Raw genomic sequence first — 12,702 nt, 5'->3', positions numbered from 1 at the left:
TCTTTCAGGAGTTGTGGGGGATGGCTGGAAGGTGGGGACTATGAATTGATCCACCCACTTCCTTCTTCAGGTCCAATTTGCTCACCACTGTACCCACAGGGATACAGGAACTTGTGTCTTCTTGGATGAATGGTACGGTTTCTATAACCCCTGCTTTCTCTGCCTTACCCTACCATCCTCTCTGCTTCTAGCATTCTTAGGAGGGCACCCAACAAAGCACCCGCTCTCCCCTGCCGGCCGGATGGTTCCAGCTTGCAGGGCTGGCCTAAACAACCTGAGAGGGACGTCCCTGGTGGTCCAGTGATCAAGAATCCACCTTACAATGCAAGGGACAAGGATTCAATCCCTGGTCAAGGAACTAACATCCCACATGACACAAAGAAACTAAACCCCCGGCCGCTGTGGCTCAGCCTGGGCGTTGTGGAGCCCATGAGCCACGACTGAGACCCAGTGCAGCCACATACACACATACACAAGAATTTACCAAAAAAACCCAGGAAACAAAAACCAAAGAAATAACCTCAGAGACAGCCCAAGACTGCTATGGAGCCCCATCTGATAAAAAACCACAGCGAGGCAGGAACTAAAGTACCTAACACCCTGTGCCTTCCTTGGGGCTACTCATCAGCCTCACTACTGGCCACCGGCCACCTCTGTCTCCATCCTGCCAGACCTTTGTCTGTCCACGTGTCCATCTCTGCTCTACCACTTTGGATATTTGCTGCCTCCATCTCTGGGCATCTCAGGGTCTTCCTTTGACCTGTGAGTTCTTCTTTCAACAAATTAATTCTGCCTAGGGAAGGTGGAGTTGTGTAGAATGTTGTGATTCCATAAAAGAGGACAGAAGGGCAGTGTCTCTTTGTGGTTTTAATCTGCATTTTTCCCTCAACATTTCGTCTCCAGGAGGATAATTTCCCAGCCTTTTCAGGCCCTGATTGGTATCATTTCTCCAGCAATGACCGCTTTTATTTTCCCTGAAATGAATGCCGTGAAATTTCCAAGAATTATAAAAATGGATATTGTCTCAGGGAGCCGACTCTCTTCTGAAAGAAAGGCACAAAGGCAAACATGCTTCCCCAGGGACTTTGCCGCTCCAGCCACTGGGGGGTAGGGGACCCAGGCCCTCAGCTCCTCCTCCATCCCACCTCCCTCCCAGGTCAGCCATAGGACCTCCCTCCTGGCCAGCCCTCATGCACACGCTCAGCTGCCATTGATCCTTTCATCTGCCTCCCAACTGCCCTGGCCCAGCCGCCCTGTCTTCCTGGCTCTGTCTCCCCTCTGTACAGCACCTCACCCCACCCCCACCCCCAGCCCAGAGGCTCCCCCAGGCCTGAGCACAGCTTCCAGGGCCCATGGGGCCTGAGTGGGGGCTGGGCCCAGGACCCTTCAGTCCTAGACCCCCCTGCACCACCCACCAATAAAGAGGGACCAGCCCTGCCTCCCAGGCACTTCTGTCCTCAGAAAGCAGAGCTGAGTGGAGGTGAGTGGAGGGCGGTAGGTATCTGGCCTCGGGCTCCCTCACTCAGGCTCCCAGTGTCTAGTGTCCCCTCTCGTCAAAATGACTCCCTGACTGAGCAGCAGGAGGATGACAGGACATAGCCAAGCCCAGAGGAGGCAGCTGGATGCCCGGTTTGGGGGGTGGGTGGGCAGCAGGGGAGCTGGTTAGAGAGGGAAAGGGAGCAGCGCTAGGGGCAGAGGTAGGGGGACCCTCTGCCTCTCCCCTTCCCAGATGGCAGCCACTCCCCTCCCCCCGCCAATGCTGGGCAGGACATCCCCAGGTCTGGATGCTAGGGGAGGGGTGCAACCCCTTGTGTGCCCACACTGAGGACTCAGGTCTGTTCAGCTTCCACCAAGTCAGGTGCTAAGTGCTTGACTTCACAGGAGGGCTGTTGACCTGAAGCCAGCCTGGCCCCATCTGGAGCCTATGGTGATTAGAAAGATATATAAGTACATTCTTATTTTATATAGACAGCATATTAAAAAGCAGAGACATCACTTTGCCAGCAAAGGTCCACTTCGTCAAAGCTATGGTTTTTCCAATTGTCATGTATGGATGTGTGAGTTGGACCATAAGGAAGGCTGATCGCTGAAGAATTGATGCTTTTGAACTGTGGTGTTGGAGAAGACTCTTGAAAGCCTCTTGGACAGCAAGGAGATCCAACCAGTCCATCCTAAAGGAAATCAGTCCTGAATATTCATTGGAAGGACTGATGCTGAAGCTCCAATACTTGGGCCACCTGATGTGAAGAACTGACTCATTGGAAAAGACCCTGATGCTGGGAAAGATTGAAGGCAGGAGGAGAAGGGGATGACAGAGGATGAGAGGGTTGGATGGCATCACTGACTCAATGGACATGAATCTGAGCAAGCTCTGGGAGCTGGTGAAAGACAGGGAAGCCTGGTGTGCTGCAGTCCATGGGGTCACAAAGAGTCCAAGATATGACTGACGACTGAACAACAGCAACAACAGCAAAGTGGGACACCACAAGCTGTGTGATTTAGTGCCCTGTACCCACAGGCAAACACATCTTCCACATAAACTAGGCCCACCATCCTTGGGCTGTAAGGGGTGGAGGGGAGGCAGACCCTTGGCAGCCAGGGTTCCTGCTTGTGTATCTGCCTGGGACTGGGACACACAGCCCCAGTGGGACACTGGTTATCTCACCCACACCCATTTGGTCTCCAAATTCTGGCCTTATATGGTGTCCTTCCTCTTACCCTAAGCACGGCCCACCCTGCCCACCCTCTCTGCTCTAGCTCTGCTCCATCCCCTGGGGGCTGTGCCCAGGTGGTGGCCCAGCCTTGCAACTCTGCCCTCTGGCCTCAGGTCCCACCTGTAGCTTCTGGCTCAGGAGGTGCCCTGCATTCCAAACCCAGCTCATCTTTACCTTTTCTCCTCTTCCTCATTCTTTCTTGTTGTTGTTCAGTAGCTAACTCCCAAAGAGTCTCTTTGGGACCTCATGGACTGTAGCCTGCCAGGCTCCTCTGTCCATGGAATTTCCCAGGCAAGAATACTGGAGTGGGTTGCCATTTTCTTCTCCAGGGGATCTTCTTCACCCAAGGATCGAACCCTGTGTTTGATCTCCTGTGTTCTCTACTCTTAAGAGTCCCTTGGACTGCAAGGAGATCAAACTAGTCAATCTTAAAGGAAATCAACCCTGCATACTCATTGGAAGGACTGATGCTAAAGTCAAAGCTCCAATTCTTTGGCCACTTGATGCAAAGAACTGACTCATTGGAAAAGACCCTGATCCTGGGAACGACTGAAGGTAGGAGGAGAAGGGGACGACAGAGGATGAGATGACTGGATGGCATCACCAACTCAATGGATATGAATTTGAGTAAACTCCAGGGGATAGTGGAGGACAGAGAAGCCTGGTGTGCTGCAGTCCATGAGGTCACAAAGAGTTGGATACAATTGAGCGCCTGAACAACAGCAGGATGCCAGGGGCCCCAGCCCCAGGCAGACACACAAGCAGGAACCCTGGCTGCCAAGGGTCTGCCTCCCCTCCACCCCTTACAGCCCGAGGCAGGTGCTCTGTTGGTACCATCAGTGGGCACACACCCACAGGTCCCAAGTAGCAGGCACACCTGGAGCCTCCCTCAGCCTGGCACCAAGCTCCCTCCTAGTGGGATGTCCCAGGGCCTTCTGCCCGAACTGCCAACGTGGGTTCTTGGTTTTCTACTACCAGGTAAAAAATCACCACAAATGTAGCAACTTAAAACAGCACAAGTTTATTGTTCCTATTTCTGCAGGTCAGAAGTCCAGGCACAACATGGCTAGATTCTCTGCTCAGAGCCTCAGAGGGCTGAAATCCGGGTCCACTGGGGCCAAGCACTCCTCTGGGGCTCCTCTCCCAGCTCATGGGTTGTGGCTGAATTCTGTTCCTTCAGCTGAACAATCAAAACGCCTCTCCTTTGCTAGTTATCAACCAGGGGCTGCTCAACTTCTAGAGGCCACTGTGTCCCCTGTGTTGAGGCCCCACCCCAACTCCAAAGTCAGCATCAGAATTCCCCCACGTGGAATTCTTGTCATACTTGGGATCTGACTTCCTTCATCCTCAGCCCAGAGAAGCTGTTTTTAAAGACCCTTGTAATTAAGACTGATAATCTATTTTAACATCAACTGCTTTGGAATTTTACTCACCCTCGGGCCTTTTTCCTTTAACTTGTTTGCCTCTGATCCTCAGGTCTTTTGGAAACTTTAAACAGCAATCAGAAACAGTACAGAGGCTCTTCTCAACTTCTCTTCAAGCTGACTCTTGCCTCTCTCACCAACTAATGTATTTTTGTTTGTTTGGGTTTTGTTTTGGGTTTTTTATTAGATAATATTATATAAAATGAGGCTTATATTCACTTTATTTTCATGTTTTCTTTTAAATAACCATTATTAGGGTGAAAGTGCAGTGAAAGTCAATCAGTCGTGTCCGACTCTTGTGACCTCTTTACAATACATGGAATTCTCCAGGCCAGAATACTGGAGTGATAGCCTATCCCTTCTCCAGCAGATCTTCCTGACCCAGGAATTGAACCGGAGCCTCCTGCATTGCAGGGAGATTCCTTATCAATTGAGCTATTTGGGAAGGCCGTATTATTAGGGTAATAATTATTGGAGAAGGCAATGGCACCCCACTCCAGTACTCTTTTGCCTGGAAAATCCCATGGATGGAAGAGCCTGGCAGGCTTCAGTCCATGGGGTCGCTAAGAATCGGACACAACTGAGCGACTTCACTTTCACTTTTCACTTTAGTGCATTGGAGAAGGAAATGGTAACCCACTCCAGTGTTCTTGCCTGGAGAATCCCAGGGACGGCAGAGCCTGGTGGGCTGCTGTCTATGGGGTCGCACAGAGTCAGACACGACTGAAGCGACTTAGCAGCAGCAGCAACATTTACTATTAAGAGGAGAGTGAAAAAGTTGGCTTAAAGCTCAACATTCAGAAAACTAAGATCATGGCATCCGGTCCCATCACTTCTTGGCAAATAGATGGGAAAAGAGTGGAAATAGTGGCTGACTTTATTTGGGGAGGCTCCAAAATCACTGCAGATGGTGACTGCAGCCATGAAATTAAAAGATGCTTATTCCTTGGAAGAAAAGTTATGACCAACCTAGACAGCATATTCAAAAGCAGAGACATTACTTTGCCTACAAAGGTCCATCTAGTCAAGGCTATGGTTTTTACAGTAGTCATGTATGGATATGAGAGTTGGACTATAAAGAAAGCTGAGTGCCGAAGAATTGATGCTTTTGAACTGTGGTGTTGGAGTAGACTCTTGAGAGTCCCTTGGACTGCAAGGAGATCCAACCAGTCCATCCTAAAGAAAATCAGTCCATGGGATTTCCTAGGCAAGAACACTGGAGTGGGTTGCTATTTCCTTCTCCAGGGGATCTTCCCAACCAGGGATTCAACCTGTGTCTCCTGCTTGGCAGGTGGATTATTTTACCACTAAGCCAACAGGGAAGCCCCTTATAAAACTTTATAGACGCTAAAAAAAAAAAAGAGTCCCAAAAAGTCTTATTTCAAAAATTATAAACCAAAAATCAAAGTATTGACATTGGAAGAAAACTTAATAAGCCTCTTAGATAGTCTATAATTCATATGCTAAAACATCATGGAAACGACCAGTAAATGTGCTGAGAGGAGTCCACACGTGACCTCTCTCGCCCTTCAGTCTTTGGTTTTCTGAGCCTACGTCCCCAGCCCCACGGCCATGGCTGCAGGCCGCTCCTTGCCAAGTCCAGGGCTCTCTCGCTCTCTCTTGCCTCTTCCTCCCCAGCATAAGGTCTGCACAGCGGACACCTGCCCACCTGCAACTTGCTCCCTGCTCTCACGCCCCTCGGACCTCCGCCCTCTGTGCCTGTGACCAGCTCACTCTCGGGGCCTCACCTGCGTGCAGCTCTGAACACTGGCCTGTCCTGTCCTCTGTCTCTGTTGCTGCCTGCAAGCCTCAGCCCCTCCGCTTCCGCCTGACTGCCCCGGGCCCCGGCTCCCTGAGCCCCAGGGCCACGTGATCTCCTCCCTGACTGTCCTCATCCAGCGTCTCCCCCAGCTTCCCTGCGCACCCCCATCCTGGAGTCCGGCTCCCCAGGCCCCGCCCTCACCTCTTAGCCCTCCTCCCTTGATCCCTTATTTTCCAGACACGCCTGATGCTTTCTTCGCTCTCCTCCATAGTTGACTCTTTCATCCTGTTTGTGTAAAGTGTTTCCCGCCCCTTGGTCATTGCTTGGGATTCATCTTAGGTTTGCGGGTGTATCTCCACCCTCACCCCTCCACAAGGCTGGGGGTTCCTGGCGGCAGCAGTGCCTGGGACACGGTGGAGGCAGTTGAGACTTGGGGTCCAACAGGCAGGTGGTGAATCCCAGCTGCTGGTTATGGAGCCAAGGGACCTGGGCCTGATCATCTTTCCTTTTTGCACCTTAAGCTTCCCCATGCATCAGAAAGGGGTGAGAGCACCTCCCAGGCTGCAGGAAGATTTGATGGGTCTGTGGCCTGTCCACTGTCACAGGTGCTTAATGGATATCTCTTCTTTTTCGCCCTGCACCAACCCACGGCAGCAGCTCCAAAGAAGTTTTGGAGGGTGAGGCAGTAAACAGACAAATGGCTGTAGATGGGAGACACCTTACTCTGGTTGGTTGAAATGACAAGGTCACCAGCTTCCTCTAAGTAGGGATTGGTGCTCTGTAGACTTGGAAGATGGGGAAACAGCAGGGGAGGGCTGTAGGGGAATGATGTCAGTAGAGCTCTTTTCTTTGGCAGAGCTTTATTTTTTCAGTAACCTCTAGCAGCAGGTGTTAGTGGATCAGAAGTATAAGCGTGAGGGCTGTGTGCTCACACAGAAAGAGGGCATTGTGGCAGGGACATGGCCCTCTGACTCCTGACTGTGCCCCTTCCTGGGAATCCTTCATCATGCACAGGTTTATTGAGCATCCACACTGTGTTGGGACTCACACTGGGCTCAGGGTAGGCGGCACGGGGTAGAGAGGGGAGACACAGCCTGTGATCAAAGGGGTGATGACAGTGCGGGCTGAGTGCTGTGATGGGACAGGTCTGGGTGCCCTGGAAGCATGCAGCCGCCAGGTGGGCATCTCTTGCTGGCTCCGCAGAGGAGGGGACATCAGAGAAAAAGAGATTCAAGGAGAAAGGTCTCAGATTCCAGGCTCAGGGAACAGCAGTGCAAAGGGACAGAAGCAAGAAAGAGGCCCGAGAATGAGCTGGAGTGTGAGGGGTGGGGGGCAATGAGAGGGGAGAGGTGGCCTTGACACCTGACAAACGGTGGCCTAGAAAGCCTCATTTTACCAAAAGGTGGAACTGTCCGGAGGACAGTGATTGCCACTGAAGGGCTTCAGGCAGGAAAGAGGCATGACCAGATTAACCTTTGAGAAGAAAAGCATCTCTCCGTGGTGACAAAAACAGCTGGGAGGGGCCTGTAGTAGGAAGGCTTGTTGCTAAGAGATGAAGGCCTGGACCCAAGTGATGGCATTGGGGTGGGAAGCCTTTGGGATCTTGCTGTGTTCAGCCTGCATCCTAGGCTTGGGACACCCAGGCCAGTCACCCTCAATATGCATAAGGACCTGGTTCTTGTCTATTGCATGTCCATTGTTTCAGGTAAATACATTGAGATTCAGAGAGGTTAAGAAATTTATCTAAAATCAAACAGCTAGTGAGGGGCAGAGTCAGCCCTCAAGGCAAGCTGCTGAGCTGGTACCACTAACCGCTCCCCTTCTCCCTTTGCCCCAGGCTGTCTGTGTGCAGCAAGAAAGGAAGTGGGTCGGGTGAAAAGCACACACTCCTCACTGTAGGACACTCCCACCCACTCAGCCAGAGGCCTTCTATGGCCAGTGAAAATCTGAAAGTGAAGTGGCTCAGTCGTGTCTGACTCTTTGCGACCCCATGGACTGTAGCCTATCAGGCTTCTCCATCCATGGGATTTTCCAGGCAAGAATACTGGAGATCTTCTCCAGGAGATCTTCCCATCCCAGGGATTGAACCCGGGTCTCCCACATTGTAGGCAGACGCTTTACCATCTGAGCCACCAGGGAAGTAGTTTCTTATTGTGTCTATGGCCAGGGACACACACAATTCCTTTCTGGACAAGGATGTGCAGCCTTTCTTTGAAGCAGGAGACATTTTAGCCCATTCTGCATTTAGCCACCAGAGCTTCATATGTGGCTCAGATGGTAAAGAATGCCTGCAATGCAGGAGACCTGGGTTCAATCTCTGGGTTGGGAAGATTCCCTGGAGAAGTGAATGGCAACCTACTCCAGTATTCTTGCTTGGAGAATCCCACAGAGGAGCCTGGCAGAGTCCATGGAGTCACAAAGAGTTGGAATGACTGAGCGACTAATATTTTCACTTTCATTTGGCCACTGTCTGACCCCTGCCAGGCACAGTGGCCTTTCCCAAATGTAACACAGGACTTCTCTTGTGGGCTAGTAGTTAAGAATCTGCCTGCTGACGCTCGGCACACAGGTTTGATCCCTGGTCCGGGAAGGTCCCACATGCCTCGGGGCAGCTAAACCTGTGTGCCACAGTTACTAAGCCTGCACTCTAGAGCCCACGAGCTGCAACTACTGAAGCCCATGAACTCTGAAGCCTGTGCTGTGCAACAGAAGAAACCACTGCAGTGAGAAGCCACACACCACAACTAGAGAGTAGCCCCTGCTTGCTGCAACGAGAGACAAGCCCTCACACAGCAATGAAGACCCAGGGCAGCCAAAAATAAATAAATAACAATTTTTTTTTAAAAAAGATGTGATACAGCGAATGCTGCATCCCTGTAGCTCCTTCTCAGCAATTCCTGATGCACGTTAACAGCTTAAAGGCAAAGGGTCCTATGATTTTTAAAAAAAAGTCACATAAAATCCTAGCATTTCATACATGTTTGTATTGATGTTTTCAAATGCAGAGATGGAGAAGACTCTTGAGAGTCCCTTGGACAGCAAAGAGATCAAACCAGTCAATCCTAAAAGAAATCAACCCTGAATATTCATTGGAAGGACTGATGCTGAAACTGAAACTCCAATATGTTAGCCACCTGATGGGAAGAACCGACTTACTGGAAAAGACCCTGATGCTGGGAAAGATTGAAGGCAAGAGGAGAAGGGGGCGACAGAGGATGAGATGGTTGGATGGCAACACCGACTCCACGGACATGAGTTTGAGCACACTCCAGGAGATAGTGAAGGACAGGGAAGCCTGGTGCGCTGCAGTCCAGGGGGTTGCAAAGAGTTCGACACAACTTATCGACTTGTTTTTATTGAACAATTAAAAACAAATACCTTTTTCATTAAGTAACATTATCCAACTTTCTAGACAAGGTGTCATTGCTGCGTGAGGAGGGCGTGTCCTTGTGTGTAGGTTGCTTGTGGTCTTTCCCTGCCATCTTCCATAGCGGGTGATTGTGACACCTCTAGGCTTGCTCACCTCCTGCCTGGGATGAGAAGCCTTCCCCTCCGGCCCAGAGCACAGGTGGGTGGGGTGCTATGGACTGAGTGCTGCTGAGCTTGCATCCTGGCATGGCCCCGGTGAGCCGTCCATGTGTTTGTCATAGCAGAGCCCTCCCCGGCCCTCTAGGTCACAGGGCCCCTGTGGAAATGGGCTCCAGATAGATGCTCAGCCGATGCCAGGTCTGAGACCAACCACAGCTCTGAGCATGTGGCCTGCTATCTGAAAGGTGCTGTTGGCTGGTGGTCTTCCCTGAGCCTTATTTAGAGCAGTTGTTCCAGGTGGCTCAGAGAGTAAAGAACCCACCTGCAATGTGGGAGACTCAAGCTCAATCCCTGTGTCAGGAAGATCCCCTGGAGAAGGAAATGGCAATTCACTGCAGTATTTTTGCCTAGAGAATCCCATGGACAGAGGAGCCTGGCGGGTTACAATCCATGGGGTCACAAAGAGTCGGATACAACTAAGTGACTACCATACACACAGAGGAGATCCAGCGACCCACCCCCCTCCGCCCCTGCCTTCCCTGCAGAGGGGAGTGACCTCACACCTGTGTCAGGCTGGAGCAGGGGCAGGATTACCATCAGGGCAGGGGCCCCGACCGGGGAGCGTGCCCGGCTCCATCCCCACTTGGGTATCAGACGCCAGTATGTGCAGTTTGCTCTCAGAGGACGTCCTAACCACCCAGGGCAGCTTGCAGCCCCATCTGAGCTCTGGCTGCTGGCCTGGGCCTGCAGCTCTGCCCCTCAAAGGCAGGGTCAAGGGTACAGGTCAGCGGTGGGAGCTGCTTCTAACCAGCCTGTTCCTGCCTGAGCAAAGCGCTCAGCCCAGAGCTGGCCTTGGACAAGGAAACACACACTGACTGGGAGCCCAGAGACCCCTGGGCCTCGGTTTGTAGGGCTGCAGTTTACAAAGCAAGGCTCTCTCCTGCCCAGAAGTTCCTGGGTTCTAAGTGGCTCCTGCCACGTCCTGGGTCCTGTGGGAGGAAGATGCTGGGCGCCCCCTGCAGGTCTGTCTAGGAACTGACCCACGAGGGGCCCCAGGGAGCCCTGAGAGGGGCCCCTTCGCTGGCCCAGATGAGAGGTCCCAGGACTGGCCAGCCCCCTCTCCTTCTGGGTGCCCAGCCCCGTTGCTGACTGTAAATCTGAACTCACTAGAATCTGACTGCTGACCGCTGGCCTTCCCCTTGGCCTCCTGCTCCCCGAGTGCACAGGGGACCCCCCCCATCTGTGCTATGCCCTTCGCTCTCCCCCCCACCCCTGCCAGGGCTCCACTGTCTCGGGCTCCTTGGGCCCCACTCTAGTTTCTCAGGCCTGCACGCTTGCATTTCCTCTCTCCCCCTCCTTCCCACTCCTCGGGGATAAGGAAGGCTTAATGACAGGGAGGGAAAGTTATGACAAACCTAGACAGCGCATTAAAAAGCAGAAACACCACTTTACCAGCAAAGGTCAATCTAGTCAAAGCTATGGTTTTTCCAGTAGTCATGAATGGATGTGAGAGTTGGACTATAATTACAGAAAGCTGAGCACTGAAGAATTTATGCTTTTGAACTGTGGTGTTGGAGAAGACTCTTCTGAGTTCCTTGAGCTGCAAGGAGATCAAACTAGTCAATCCGAAAGGAAATCAGCCCTGAATATTCATTGGAAGGATTGATACTGAAGCTGAAATTCCAATACTTTAGCCACCTGATGTGAAGAGCTGACTCCTTGGAAAAGACCCTGATGCTGGGAAAGATTGAAGGCGGGAGGAGAAGGGGATGAGATGGCTGAATGGCATCACCGACTCGATGAACATGTGTCTGAGCAGGCTCCGGGAGATGGTGATGGACAGGGAAGACGGAGTGCTGCAGTCCATGGATTGCAAAGAGTTGGACAGGACTTAGCAACAGAACAACAGCAACAACAAACGACAGGTTGTGGGGACATGGCCCCTGAAGCTGTCCTAGACACTAGGGGTCTGTGTCCCGTCCCTCCCAGGGGTCATTGATGTTTCTCTGGGAGGAATGCTCTCTCTGAACCATGTTGGAACGAGTTCCACAGGCTGCCCCTTAACCCCTAGCCCCCGTCCTGAGGGAAGCACGGAGACATCCAGGGGTGGGAGCCCCCAGAGGCACCAAGGGTCTCATCCAAGGTCAGCCCCTGTGACCAAGGCGTCCCCAGACTCTCTTCTCAAGGTAAACAGCAGCGCACTTGTCTTTCTCTTAGCACCCCAGCTGACGCATGGGACAGTACCAGGGCCCAGGGCAGACAAGTAGTGGGGTGACTGGAGAAGCAGGGCCTAAGGGCTGTTGTCGCTGCTGGGGCTCCGGGCTTCACCCCCACCCTCCTGTCCCTTCCCTTTGGGGTCTCCCCCTTAAGGTGGGGCGGGGGGAGGGGCCCTGCAGAAAATAGGGGCACGAGCACAGCTCCTGACTGGCGGGTCCACGCACAGTCAGTTCCTTTGACCCGAGGCCGTGTGGGTGGGGGCTCAGGCTGGAGCCCCCAGCCCTGCCCTGCTGCGTGCTGGTCCTGGGCTGAGCTCACACAGCCCTGTCATGGGGCCATGCTGTCCCCTGCTGGCCACGCTGTGAAATGCAGCCCAGGTCAGCCCCACGGTGCAGGCTGGAGACGCCGGGCTCCGAGCGGGCCGGGTGCCCACCCCACCACCACCCCCAGCCACAGCGAAACTTGGACTGCATGGGGAGACATGTCTGGATCCGCCTGGCATACAACCGTGTGCCCCCATCCCCACTGCCAGTTTCTGGAAGCCACCCTGTCCTGGAGCTCCAAGGTAAGGGGTCCCCTTCTCAGTCACCCAGTTCAGTTCAGTTGCTCAGTTGTGTCCAACTCTCTGTGACCCCATGGACTGCAGCGTGCCAGGCCTCCCTGTCTGTCTCTAATTCCCAGAGTTTGCTCAAACTCATGTCCATTGAGTCGGTGATGCCATCCAACCATCTCGTCCTCTGTTGTCCCCTTCTCCTCCCACCTTCAGTCTTTCCCAGCATCAGGGTCTTTTCCAATGAGGCAGTTCTTCACATTTGTTGGCCAAAGTACTGGAGTTTCAGCTTCAGCATCAGTCCTTCCAATGAATATCCAGGACTGATTTGCTTTAAGATGAACTGGTTGGATCTCCTTGCAGTCTAAGGGATTCTCAGTCACCCAGAGCCTGACAAAGACCAGACTCACCCTGGCCTCGCCTGCAGTGACCTCAGAGTCCAGCCTCTGCCTGGGATCTGATCTCAGGGATCTGCTCTCAGAGAGACCAGGGTGCCTGTTCCCCTGC

Source organism: Capra hircus, chromosome 2, assembly GCF_001704415.2.
Source record: "Capra hircus breed San Clemente chromosome 2, ASM170441v1, whole genome shotgun sequence".
NCBI classification, from domain to species: Eukaryota; Metazoa; Chordata; class Mammalia; order Artiodactyla; family Bovidae; genus Capra; species Capra hircus.
The sequence above is the reverse complement of the archived record's forward strand: the minus strand, read 5'-3'. Positions refer to the sequence as shown.